Below are 14591 nucleotides of genomic sequence, written 5' to 3'. Positions count from 1 at the left end.
TAATGCCAAGGGACTGGGCAGAAACACACAGGGCTGGAACATCAGCTCCCTGGCTCCGATCATTACTAGTAACTATAGGAGTTAACCCTGTACAGTACTGTGACACAGCCCTTGCAAGAAGTCTAGAAAAGGTCAACTAAAATAAACCCAGGTATGCTTCCTCAAAACATTTTATTCTGAAAACATTTTTAAGAAAGATTTGTGGTGGGTGGAAGGCAGAGAGACCCTCAGTGACCAAATCAGCCAGACAGCAAAGGTTATCTGGGGAGAGACCCAACTTCAGCCATCAGCAGCTGCAACAATTTTGTTTCCAGCTGTGCTAACACTACAGGAGCAGTCGTTCTTGGCAGCGCAATTTTTTCACTAACTTTTAAATAATCCTCTACAATTCTTGATGCAAACAGCTTTGGGGTAAAATAAGAAGATCTCTAAAAACATCCATGGCAGTGTCGGGGGGCTAGAGAAGATAAAGGAGATAGAAAGTGGCTATTTCAAACCCCAGAAAGCATCTGTTTACCCGTGCTAAAACTGCAGAACAAGTTTCCGTGCAATGGCTTTTCTGCCAGAAGGAAGCAATCCCTTTCAGTTTCAGTAGCAGTGGCCACAACAGCACAGCGGTATGGGGCACAAGGCCAGCCCTCCCCAAACCTGGCCTTCCCTCACTGCAGCACCAAATGGGTCAGTGGTAATCCCTCTGCAGCCACACACTGCTCACCCTTACATGTGTTCTTTCATCTCTTCCTTCTTCAGAAAGCCAAAAAAACCCCAAGTTGAAAATCCCTTGCTTTGACAGAAATGCTGGCTCTCTTGCACTTACTGTGAGGGTTTCTCAGAATACAAGCAGGGTTAAGTCAAAGAGCCCAGGTAAATATCCAGACTTCATTTCTTCTTCTTCCCCAGTTAGAAAACTCATCCCGGAACAGATTAAATCTAAAGATATTTTAAATCTGCCAAATTCAGAAAAACCACAACATGAAAGTATTTTTCTCTTAAAAACTGTGCTGCTTTCTGGCCTCGTTGGATTTCTGACATTCTCCTTCCTATTATTTTGAGAGGGAAAGCACTACCATGCTTATTAAGATTATCTGTGCCCTTTTTGTGGGAGCTCTCCTCTCCTGTTTCTTTCTCAATAACTCGTTTGCATCTTTTTCAGGATCCTTACCCACTCCACCTGAAGACAGATTAGTATGAACCTCCTGTCTCCCGGTTTTAGAGTGTGCATTACAGGGAGAGAAAGAAGTGAAAAGTTGTCCTTCCCGACAGAAAGGTGGTAAGAGAGGGAGATCCAATGCTTGTATATAATGGAAGCCAAAACTGCATACTTGCAAGGACACTAAGATGCTTAAAACAATTTCCTGTTTTCAGAAGGAGCCACCACTGGAGTGGGATGCAGGAGACTCTTCTGTTCCTGGTCTGCCATCCATCCGCATGGCTGTTACAGGCAAAGAAATAACAGGAATAACACTGCCCTTCATTAATAACTCTAAAGTGAACTGTTAAGAAGCAGCATTAAAAGAACAGGCACTCAGCAGGCAGTTGGTGTCAATAAACTTTAAAGTTTCTATTGGAAATAACTAACTTTTGCTCTCTGCTGCAATGTAGTGGGTTTTAGAACAGGGAAAAGAAAAACGCTTTCAAAGCTACTAGAACTTCTTTCCATCAGCTTCTTGTTTTGTACAGAGATGGGCTTGTCTGGAAGGAAAGAATGACTGGAAAAAGAATTTTTAAGCTGTTATTTCAGTGTCTGTCCAGTTTGAAGTCAGCACAGAGGAATTAGAAGACACCCATGAGGAATTCAGTAGCACCAACTTGAGCTCCAGCAGAGGCGGATCCTGTATTACCAAAACTGCACCCAGCACTGACTCATATTTTTATCTATACCACAGAAAAGGTCAAATATCATAAACTCAGCTGCCTTCCTGGGAACTCAGGGCAAGGATGAAACATTCTCTCAGGTTGTTGTGTAAATACGATTTTCTGAAGGGAAAGAACAGGTTGAGGTTGAAGTTGAACCTAATTACTCGCAGCCTGTGTGAGAGCCATTGGAGCAGGAAGAAAGCAAAAGCTGCCTGCTACAGTTCTCAGGTTACAGGAAAAGGGTTATTCAGTTCCCTGAAATAGGAAAAGGCAGATAGGTATTGGTATTTTAACATATCAGTGCCCAACCACATAACTTTCTCACTCAAAAGGGATGGCTATAACCCACAAGTCTCCACTCCCCTCTCTCCATAGTCAACAGGAGACACTTCTGCACATGGAGCAGTATGACCTGTCACACAGGTGACAGGTGTGCTTTATCTGATCCATAAAAAAACCAGGTTCTCTCTCTGGCCTGTCAATCACATGTTCTATACCAGTACTGAAAGAATGAGAGCTTAGATGACTGCACCTAGCAGCTATATTTTGACAAGCTGTCAACCCTTCAGACCTGCCAATTCACCTGTGACTTCCAGAACTCTTCTAACAATACAGCAAAATTGGAAGCTGTCACCAGAGGTATCAATAACCACCAGGAATACCACAAACTGACAGATACTAGAAAGGCTCATTTAAAAACAAGGGGGCAGAGAACAGAACTTGAGCTGAAGATCAAGTACTGTCCTTGCTCTACTCTTCCACCTTCACTTCATCCCCAGTAATATTTGTGCACTACAAACAGTAATGCTTGCAAACGCTTCTGCACAGGCCTCAGGGACTACCACAACCTGTGTACCAATGTCACTGTTAGTGTTGCCCCAGCACCTGCTGGCTCTTTCAGTTCCTGCAATCCTTCTGGGTTTGTGCACCACTGCTGCCGCCCCAATGTAGCACCTAAAGCTGCTGCAGCACCACTGTGGACAGAACTCAGCTAAAGCTCTTCTCTTTCATGCCTCACCTTTAGCATCTCAGTCTGTAGGGAAGCAGTGACATAATGTTCTTGGTTCAACCTGAAAATTAGACAACCGCAGAGGCTGAAATGGGTCTAAGTAGGCCAAGTGCCAGAATGAGGTCTAAGCTGAGAATTCCAAGACAAATGTTTGTCTGAGGGCTCAGCAGCTGCTGCCCAACAGCTGACCCCAAACAGCATGCCACAGTTGTGAGTACTGGCACAGCGAGCACTGCCCAGGGACTGCGACCAGCTACCCGCAAAATGGAGTGTCAGCACACAGAGAGCTTCAGTCATGACTGGCCGACAATAAGGGCCATATGAGGACTTTCTGGGCAAGCTGGGCTTTCCACTTCATCCTGGTGGTGAAGGTTTCATTGTGGCCACAAAAAATTTCAGGTGGTTGTGTTTGGATTACAGGATGTACATAAGCAGATGGAGTAAATGGAGGTGAAACTTTGTATCAAGACCTTTACTGGACATGATACATCTAGAGCAGGATTTTAAAAAAAAATATGTGTCATTGCTCCCAAGCCTCACTATCTTAAGAGTCCTCTCATCTTCCTCCTTTGCTTCAAAAAGCTGGAGTTTTTGCAAGTAAACTTCCAGTTTACAATAAAATAAAAAGTAAGAAAATAAACAGAAATTACTTTTTCTAGCGTACTGGAAAATACAGTTTTGTAGTAGAAATAGGTCATCCTACATACTTATTTTAATTAAAAAATATAATTTGGACATATACCATCAGGCATACAAGATGACAGGATGGCATCCAACTAACTTTGTTAACTGCAAATTAGTAGAAACAAAAAAACCCCAAACCACGCTTGTACACAACCAAGCAACTGTGAAAATGCTGTTTTCAGAGTGCCTGTTGCTACCTGCCCTTTTCTAGTCTTAGAAAATGGAACTGCACTCTGTGCACATCTGAGACTGACAACTGTATCTTAAATACTAAGATACAAACAAATTGTTTACACACAATACCAGTACAGCAACTGTACCGACTCCACAGTTTAGAACCTAAACTAAAGACTTACAGTGGATGGCCTTGGGCAAGCCTTTACACCGTTTCCTGAAGCTCCTGAGTTACAGAGTTTTTCCTTCCACAGCTGGAATGACTATTTTAAAAGGGGCTCTTCTCCCCTTTGCACCCATCCCGCCTCCAAAATCTCATGAAACTAAACAGAACCCATGAATACTTTCAGCTCTAGCACAGAAGACAGTCAAGCAGTATTCACAATTATTTTGAATGTTTAATCATCCTGTCATTTGAAAGCACATTTCACTGTCTCCTATGGCTGCAATGCCAATTGCTCCTCTCTACAGATGAATCCCAGGAGAGATTGGGAACAGAAAGGAGCAGTGAGTATATTATCACTGTATAGTTACTAAGTTTTCAGTGTGTTTGTTTTTGCTTCTCAGACCCTGCAGGGTATGAGCCACTAGTGCCCTGGCACACCTCTCACAGTTACAGTGACACAAACCCATATCACCCATTCTGTTCTTCCAGCCACTGTGGCTTTTGTCCCCTAAGGAAGTAGGGCTTTCAGAGATGGATGCTGTAACCAAGCTCTCTCAAAAGTATTCCTGAATGATTGTTAGAGCTACCGGATCTATAGAAAGTAGTGAAAACTATTTCTGATTAGAATTTATAAAAATGTTCATGGCTTAGGAAGAACAAACCAACCAACCAAACTCAATAACCTTTCTAGATTTCTGACTCAAGTAAGCATTCAATATAGCAATGCATGAATACATTTGGCTTCCTGTAAATAAGTAAGTGGCAGTGAATGCATTCAATTCTGACGACACAGAGTCTGTCACTAGTAGCTTTAGCTTGTTTTCTGCTTGTTAAAGCCATCCATGCAATCACAAGTAACTCAATAAATCATGTCCCAGCTGGGCTTACTCTGCGTGCCATGCCCTATTTCTGCTAGACAGTCACAGAACCTTTGCGTGCAGCTTTTTCTCCTGCATTTGGACACCAAGAGACCGAATTCACCTGGGGGACCGAGAGTTAAGCCGGCAGAAGCTGTATCTGGGCAACACCTGCGTTGATTTCGTGCCAGGACCGGAACAAACAGGTCCAGCGGGAGCTCGTGTGACCACGGGAGCACAACCACCGAAAGCTGCCAAACCACTTGGTTTTTGATCTGAGGTGACCAAACTCCGTTGTGTAATCTGTCCTTTGACTGGGCAGGAGCACAGAACCAGCTCGGTCCACGAGACTGGGTGTCCCACGTACTTCCAAAGCGGGGGTGACATTTCAGCAAAAGAAGGGCACAGAATTACATATTGCTACACGTTTTGTTGACTCTTCCCTCCCCCCCTATACATAACCAGCTCATGTTCGTCGCACAAGCCACCGGGCAGCCCGGGACACGTTGCAAAATTGTACGGACAGGTTGCACTTCCATGGAACGCGCGGGCACACCCCTCCTGCGGTGCCCAAGCCCCCGCTCACCGCGGCGGGCGCAGCCACGGTAACCACAAGTGCCCCACCACGAACTACGTCTTCTTAAGGACAAGGCACCGGCCCGGGACGCCAAATCCCAAAGGCGACCTGCGGTGGCGCGGCACGGCACGGCTCAGCACGGTACAGCACGGCTCAGCACGGCTCGGCTCCCACAAGCGCCCCCCGCCCGCGGTATCCCGGCCCCAAACCCGCATTCCCGCCGGCCGCGCTCCCCTCACCTGCGCGGCGGCCGCGGAGCCCTGGCGCGCGCCCCGGTGCTGCAGGCGCGGCGCGCGGCCGCCCCGCGCGCCCCCCGCACGAGCCGCCCCCACACGGCGGCGGCCGCCATGCGGCTCCTCGGCACCGGCGCGCGGGGGGTCCGCCGCCGACAGCCCCGCGCGAGCCGTCACGCGGAGGGGGCGGGGAGGGGGAGCCCAATCAGGGAGGTGCCGGTGCCGCGCTGCACGCCGGGAGCTGTAGTCCGCCTCCCTCGGCCCCAGCCGCGTTGGGGTCCTGCGGGTCCCGCGCCACCGGCGTGTCCTCCCGGGGCAGCGGCCGCGGGCAGTTCACAGAGTCACAGAGTATGTTCGGGTGGAAGACACCCACAAGGATCATCGAGTCCAACCCTTGGCCCTTGCACAGGGCCATCCCCAAGAGTCACACCACATGCTCGAGAGTGTCGTCCAAACGGTTCTTGAACTCTGTCAGGCTTGGTGCTGTGACTACTTCCCTGGGAAACCTGTTCCAGCATCCAGCCACCCTCTGGGTGAAGAACTGTTACTGTAAATCGGCAAATAAGTACCCTTAAAACTCAATTTGTGAGCATTAGTGGGCAGGCATTCCTTTATTATCAGCACTGGACACACAGGAGGACAGCTCCTCTAATCATGTGTGTTCCCCGTTCTTGGCTCAGTGTAGCTACTGTTTACTTACAATTTTACATATTCAGTAAATGTCTTACATATTCACTATTTCTCTTATAAATTTCATACATATGTTATTTAGGTCTAAGAACTTTAGAAGTCCTTATTTGGTCAGTAGGGGTCTTCTGGTGGTCTCTGGTGGTTATTTGGAGCTTAAACTTTACTTGAACTTGTCCATTGAGCAGCGTATTTACAGCTGGTTATAAAGTACCTTTGTTCAGCATCTCTTATCCAAAACCTGGATACTTATGTTACCACTATTTTAACTAAAGCATTCATAAACTTGCTTATTCCACAACTACCTTATCAGAAACCTACATTGTGAAGGCTGGTGTAAAATTACTGAACCATGGAGAATTATTGCTCTCAGAACCTTTTTCTAATATCCAACCTAAACCTCCCCTGACACAGCTTCAGGACAGCTGTCACTGGTCACCACAGAGAAGAGATCAGTGTCTGCCCTCCTCTTCCCCTCACGAGGAAGTTGTAGACTGTGATGAGGTCTCTTCTCAGTCTCCTCTTCTCTGGGCTGAACAGACCAAGTGACCTCAGCCACTCCTCATATGGCTTCCTCTCAAGGCCCTTCACTGTCTTCATGGCCCTCTTCTGGATGGGAGCCCTGTGACCCTCAGCAGTGAGGGCAAAACCTGCACTGACAGCCTTTGCCATCTGCCTTCCCCTGCCCCCATCTCAGCCCTCCAAAAGCCAGGTGTAGAGCCAAAATCTGCCCACCAGCTGCCTTTGAGGGACATGTGGACACCGAAGGACACACGGATGGTGTACGTGTCCCAGCAAGGCCAGCCAGCAGATTGGGAAGCACAGATATCCTCAGCTGGGCAACATATCTGGTGGAAATGATAACTTCAGTCCTGCCCCAGTCTCAAGTAAAATCTGTACAACCTTGTCTGAAGATTGACACAGGAACTAAATGAGGTATAATTGATCTTGTGGGGCATAAGAAAGCAATATTTCAGTTTTTCAGCCTGATATACTTTCCCCTACACTATCAGTGTTTCAGACAAGGGGCTCACAATGTAAAGTCCGGTATCCCACTATCCACCTCCAGGTGAGAGTCTGCAGAGTGTGGTCACCTGCTGCCAAGGTGAACTGTAGACACTTGTTCTGTACACGCTTTATGTCAGGGGTGACAGCGGGTCTGTCAGCACCTTGGCACATACTGACGAAGCAATAGATGTTGACCAGATCAAAGTATACCCCTGAGATGGACTGAAAGAGAGGACTGAAAATGGAGGCCCTGATCCTGACAACATACTGATGCATCCTGAAGAAGCTGTCCTGTGGGAACAGAGAACACTGTCTCATGAGAACAGGAGCACTGTCTCATGAGAACAAGGACCTGTTTTGAATGAGAGTGGTTGGGAAGAACATCAACATGAGAGAAAAATAAGAGCAGGTGCTCGGGACTGTTGTGAGAAAGAACTGGGCTGTTTTGAGAAAGAGCAAAGTTGTGGTGAGAAAGTAGAGTTTAGAAAATGCACCTATTAGTTGTAAGAATTCTGGTGTGAAAGTTTGAACTGTCCTATCCGTGTGCATTATGTGTGTTCAAAAACTGTACTTAAGGGGCTGTGCAGCAGCCCCGGGTGACTGTCCCTGCTTTTTTCTTGGAATAAATTTTGCTGGAACCTTTTTTCGTGTCGCTTTGGCCGTTCCGACATTATCAGCGACAGCTTTACATGTCAAAGGAGGGCTTGGGTGGGATAACAAAATTTTCCTGGAACTCCTTCCCTGAATCATGTCAGATATTCTTCCAAAAGACAGGTGATTCCCTAAATGACTTTATTTGCTCTTGGACTTAGAACTGTGCAGCTGTTAAGAGTAAAACTCACGATTTTGTACACCATGCTGTTCTATGATCACTCTTCCATTTAAATGAATTTTTTTTTCCATTACCATATTGCTGTGCCAGGGGTATTTGCATTTGCAGCTAATGGTTGCACATTAACAATTCTCTGCACAGTCTTAATCCTTTAGTGTTTGACCTGTGCATTCGTTGTTGATGTTTGAGTAACTGGGCCTTACAATTGCTTGTGTCAGCTGTTATTTCCGGACATTGTTACATGTGCTGGTACAGATTCAATTGTTTAGTCAGGTTATACTTAAATCTTTACTCTGTAACAAAACACTGCCTTCTGTCCAATTCAGTCTTAAGCATTTAGACTTTAGACTTTATTCAGTCTTTAGGCTGGATACAAACTAACAGGAAAACTTAATGCAACATTGCTACTTCCTCCTTTCCCCTCCGGCCAAAGCTGAAGCCATTTGAAAAGAAATACACTCAAATGACTCATAATGTCACCAAACCTCTATTCTGAAATCATGCCCATCAGTATGATGTCAAGGTAACACATATACAGATCAAAACAGTAGATAAAATACTGGTTTTAATTAAAATTTTTAAAAGATGCAGAAGCAAGCTTGCTGTTGACATTTACAGCAACTTTATGAAGGCTCACTTCTCCCTGTAGAACTGGAATAACTGTAATTAAAGGATTTCCTGGATTTATTTGAAGAGCAAGTGATAATGAAAGTTGAAACACTGAAAGCATTTTAGCTTCATATTAAATGTAGTAATTGTTCAGTGAGCTTTTCAGTTGTGGAAAAGGTTGAATTAGATGTGCAATGAATAAAGATGAAAGTTTGTAACAAACTCAGAAAGAGAAAAAAAATATTATTTGCTTCATCAGCATTAAAAAAAAAAAATCTTCAGGATCAGTAATATTCTACAGAAAATATTCTTACCTACAGTGAAGAGTCTGGCTCTGTAAGTCTATTGTTATTTACTTTTCTTAAAGACTATGTTAATCTTAACTTACATCTTTAGTCTAATTGAATATGGTGGGGCTAAGCATATCTGGAAATGTAAGAAATTAAATGTTTTTGCATACTTGAAAGCTTTTTTCCAGTTTTATCAGATTGTACAAATATAGGTATGTTTCATTAAAATAGCATAAAATTGGCTTTTATACATCCAAAGATATACCTCTTACTCTCAGAAGTACCTGCTTCTGTTTGTCAGAAGCACTAAATGAAACCATAAAAAAATAGTAATGAAATACTATTGAAATACTAATGAAATACATCTGCATTAGAGATGATTCTGTTTTAACTTTACTGGGATACTGTAATGTCATGTTGTGCCACATCATGTCATGTCATGCCATGTCAGTCATGAAGAGTGTGTTTTTACATCTGAGACAGCAGCTGGAGGTTTGATTGCTTTGTTTTTCTTAGCAGCTATCTGAAGAACTAGTACTCAGTAAATAATTAAGGCTTTGAAGTTTGCGTGTCTGTGCCAAGATGCAGCACAGTGTCACACCCTTGAGTTGTAACCAAAGTTACACGTGACATTCTACCACAGCAAAACAATACCTGTCTGCTTCTAGCTGCAGAGACCACTGTCACTCTAGTGAGGCTAAAGACATTTAATCAAAGCAATTTTAGGATCCACAGAAACTCTTGCCAGTGGTGTTTCAGTTGTCTTCTAGACATAATGGAGACATTCACTTGTGTTTGGCACAGGATACTTCTTTAGCCCAAATTCCAAAGAAAGAAATTTCCTGCCCTTCCTGCTGCTGCCTTCCCTTTTGTCTTACAGGGGCCCTAGATTAGCCATATCTTATTTATCTGCTTATTTGTTTCAAGATTTTGCTGAATTCACATTCAAAGCCTTAGAGGTCTCATTCAGCACTTGTACACATCCAGGGATTAACTAACTTCCCCCTAAGAGACTACACTGTGTCATTTGTAGAGGTCTGTGTGCCTGCCAAGGAGTGTTACATCCACATGGGCAGAGTCCAGTCCATGTCCCCGGGCTATGCCAAAACAATATAAACATGCAGAGTATTGGACTACTTCCAGTGCTATTCATGCTTCACATAAACACTGAATAAAGCTTTAGAGATATGTTAGTAATAAAATAATAATAACTTAAAAGTCTCAAGAGAGAGCTCAGCATGTGAGCTGGATGCATCTACCACAGTGAATCAGATTGCCTCTTTGTCCAAACTAGGCATCGATTAAAAGTTACTCAACACCTTTCTGAAACGTTGGGCTACATGCCTGAACAAAAGCCGGGGCAAAGTGGAGGACCTGATCCTGTCCTCACATGGAGCTGGAACACAGTCAGGACTCGTGTTGAGACTACTGTTAGGAAAGACTGCATGAGTGCAAGCCAAGAGAAAGCCTCTGAGTCCAGCTTCCTGCAAACTGAGCATGAAATAACAGAATTTACAAGACATGTTCACTGCTTTGTCTATTTCGAGCAAGAGCAGAACATCATCCCTCTTCACAATTGTTACTAGTGAACAACAGAGGCGCAAGGATCCTTGAAAGAAACCATCACAAGGATGGAGATTCACTGTCAAACTTCAGGGCATAAATGGGATACGAATGACTAGCTTAGTAAATCTCACAGTTGCTCGTGAGACTTATATCATTTTTCTATTCAAAGTACACCATTGCACAGTTACTCTTGTCTACACTTGAGAAATCCTAGGGAGCTCATACAGCAGAGGCTTCTGTTATAGTTTACTTTCCTCATCACAAAGAGGCACGAAAGCCTTTCTGGTGTTTCTTCCCGGTTGCTGACATAAAATAACATCTGCAGTTCTCTAGGACATACTGCTTCCATTGAATTAAAAAGCAAGTGTCAAAAACCACACAGAGGTACAAATAGGGAATTTTGTCAATATCCATGCCAAGGCTGCCACAAAAACAGATGCACTCTCACTTACAGATGCAGAAGAAATTAGAACAAATTGGTCTGAAAATCATTGGTATGGAACCAGTCAGACTGATTAGAAAATAGATGTCAATGATGTCTTCTCCTACCCCTCTGTCATGGGAGAGTGGAAGGCTTACACAAAATTTATTAAAAAGCTTTGCTGTTGAGTCACAAGGTGCAGAAACAGCTGCCTTGCTTTTTAAACCCCTTCTCAGACAGGAGTCTAGGTGCAGCTGCATTCAATCTTGTCCTCACATTATGTCAGTAGTTTAAATTTAAGGAATTATGGAGGTGTGATTGAACAACTTTTGTCCTGCAGATTTTTGATGATTGGCAAAATGAGAATATTTATATAAAACGAATAATTTATTTTATACAAATGATCAGACAAAAGATCCTAATCAGAATTATTTACTACACAACATAAACATTAAAAATGTACTAGTAGAGTGTAATATAGCATAAAGTAGTATGGTGCACTGTAAAGGGTGCAAAGGGTGATATAAGTAGAGAAAGGGACAAAAGGAATGAAGAAAAGAGGGGGAGAAAAGGAGAAAAGGAGGGAGAAAGGCACAAAGGAAGGAGGGAGGAAAGGAAGCTATGAGCTTGACCTTATAATTTATGTATGACCATACCCTCCTTTCTTGGCTTCCTTTACATGAAATATCATTATCCCACCTTCAGCATTAAACAATTTAGGAACAGTAGCACTTTGTGCACTCTTTTTTTTTGTTTGTTTGTTTGTTTGTTTGTTTTTTAATGTAGAAATTCTGTCAGGACAGTTGCAAAGCTTTTCTTTATCTGGAGCAAAATTGCAGCTCCACCCTTGCACAACATTTCCTGTAAATAGGCTGTTCATGAGCTGGTAACACCTGCTGATCTAACTTGGTGGTTATTGTGTTTAATTCCTGAGAACCATGAGAAGAATGAATACAGTGACACAGAACCACCACATCTAATAAGATTGACACAGACATAACCAAAGGAAGGTTTAGACAAAGTCATACATTGTCTTAGCCTCACTCTCTGTGAGCATCTTCTTCCCCAGGCAGCTCCAGGTGTAGGTTTGGGGTTAATTTGTTAGCATGCCTATATTTTTTTTTTATTTGACTGAATTTAAGGACATGCTAAAAGGGGGTACCTAAGTGTTAGAAAACACCAGGAGACTTCCTTTTTCTTTTCTACAGATGACCTTGACTCCTGATGTCCTCCCCTGTCCTTGCATGAGTAACTTCTCCTTTCATGAGTAACTCCCACTGCTCCGTTCCATGTTAAAGAAATCCTGCTTAACTTTATGGACTGAAGTTTACTGTATGGGTGATATGTGATAGTGCCTTATGTAGCAGCATGGATGACACTCCAGGCATCAGGCACAGGGCAGAGAGATGATTCTCAATACTGAGGATTCTGTTGTATTTTGGACAAAACAAATCACGGTCCTCCATTTTCCGCTAAGTGAAGATTCCAAGACAAACATATTGGTCCTTAAGCATTACAAAAAACCTGCAAAAAAACAACCAACCAACCAATCAAAAAAACCCCTCTTTTCCAATACAGGTGCTGTCTTGCTCTCTTGAAGCTAGTCCCTGTATTTGGAAAGCAATTAATTAAGTTAAACAGCCGGACACATTATCTGAAGAAATATTATTTGTATTTCTTATTTAATTTCCATTGAAGTAAGAAATTTCATCAATTACAAGGAAAAACTTCTTCACATTCTAACAAAATTATAAGATCACAGACCTTCAAGACTTTTTTGTGCTGGAAGAATTTTATGTCACTTGGAAATCAATTAAGTTCCATTAAGTCTCTAAAGTATACCTGTTTTGTATTGTGCATTTCAAAACTAAGTGATAGTGTTTATAACCAAGTTCTTAGTCTACCTAGGATAGGACTTATTTTCTGCTTATTTCTTGGCTTATATTGCTGAAAAAAACCAATTTCCAGTCTGTTAAGCATCCAATCACGGTAAGTGAATCTGTAACAAACAGCACTCTGAGAAAGTTAATTTGTATCCAAAGAGCCTTACCCTGTTAAAAAGTCAACCGGAGAAGAGGGAACAAAATAAAATTTTAAAAATAATAAAAAAATTCGAGCATCTTTGTAGGCTGTTGGCATTTTTGTTTTCCAGATACTTGTATCAAAGACAGTATTTTTGCAGATACTGTTAAGTCTCTTTCTTTAGCATCGGACAGTTATTTCTCTCCCTGTCATTTTAGATCCCATAAGCAATTCAGTTCTTTTGAGTTCTTGCAAATCACAATAAAGAATTGTGATTCTAGAAACCAAATCTCACAGAATATTTCCCTCTTTCACATCTTTGACTATCATATTGTAACAGAAAGATAGAAAAGAGCTGTTTACATATTCACTCTGTTCTCTCATCTCCTCTTCCCAGCGTTTTCAATTTGCCAGTTTCTGAGCTGCATTTCCAAAATAGATGAAAATGTGATAATGCCTTTGAAAAATTTTATTTGAGTTTTAGGAAAGAGGATCATTATTTTGTTATTCACTGTTTAATCACTTAGATAATGGAAAAGTGAGCCTGGAGAAGAATTCTGCTTTTCTGATTCCTGCCACTCACTTTCACATCGATGATTACAAATAACCTCTAAGATAACAGAAAATCAAGCCCTTGAGGGGTAGCTGTCTGAATAATGGCACTCAAATAACCTCAGATAAGCCATCAGGCTGGAGATTTCAAAGGTTATGACGACTATAAGCCACTACATTTGAGAGGGGTAGGCTTTATTTTCTGTAATAATTGCTCTTCTAAAGCTTTTCTCTTGCTACAGTGATAATTGCTCAGCCCTTGTGACTGGCTAACTACTGCGCCTCAGAAATATTCTGTTATGGGGAAATGAGAATGGGTTATTTATTTCACCCAAAAAGGTATGTAGGGCACTCTACTGGCCTTGTATTTCCTCATGGATACTGAAGTATTGATTGCCATCCTAGACTTGGAAATCTGATCTCCTGACCCCATTATTTCAGCTTCAAATGCTGTGTGCATAAAGAAAATTAATTATAAAACAAAACACAAAAGTGGAACAGGCTGATTAGATGCTGACCTGAAAGGGCTCTTGTTTGCTGAAAAGTTTTTCCATCTTAGGCAGTGGAACACCTTTACTTTTTTTTTTTTTTCCCCAGGTTTGACAGTTAAAGTCAAGGGGTTTTATGCTGCTGCTCTTTACGAGTTTGTTTCTTCCTCTAAAAGAAGAAAATAACTTTATCTTGATGAAAAATTCCTGTTCCAAAAGGCATTCAACATTTGGCAGTACTAGCCTGTCAGTCTGCATCTTGCTGTTGTGCAAATCCTTCATCCTCCCATGCAGCACTCATGTGATACCCATGAAGAAAGCTGAGCACTCTGATTAAACACAGAATGGCAGAAAATAGAGAGAAAAAGAAGGAGGAAACAAGGACAAGGCAGAGAAATGGGATTGAGATATCTGATTTTCATATTTACCTTAAATTTCAGATATAGCTGAAAAAGACTACTACAATCAAGAAACCTGGAGCCAAACAATCCTAAACCTGACCCTAAGTTTCTAAAATGATTTTGAACTTTTTCAATTAAACATTATAATTGTTCCATTA

General features: G+C 42.5%; 1 protein-coding gene across 2 annotated transcripts in view; it reads right to left on the bottom strand.

The window, feature by feature from the left end:
* The window catches only part of MOCS1 (molybdenum cofactor synthesis 1), a 31066-nt gene extending 25479 nt beyond the window's left edge, over nucleotides 1–5587 (bottom strand). Inside the window, exon 1 of one of the 2 annotated variants that reach the window (XM_025896364.2) lies at nucleotides 5564–5587. The gene's annotated coding sequence lies outside the window, so the exon portion shown is untranslated. The remainder of the gene's footprint in view (nucleotides 1–5563) is intronic. The other variant, XM_025896365.2, reaches the window with a different exon arrangement.
* Between the last annotated feature and the right edge of the window lie 9004 nt (nucleotides 5588–14591).

This window comes from Manacus vitellinus, unplaced genomic scaffold, assembly GCF_001715985.3.
Source record: "Manacus vitellinus isolate BGI_N305 unplaced genomic scaffold, ASM171598v3 scaffold_8_pilon, whole genome shotgun sequence".
NCBI lineage: Eukaryota > Metazoa > Chordata > Aves > Passeriformes > Pipridae > Manacus > Manacus vitellinus.
This window is presented reverse-complemented; position numbering and strand designations above follow the sequence as displayed.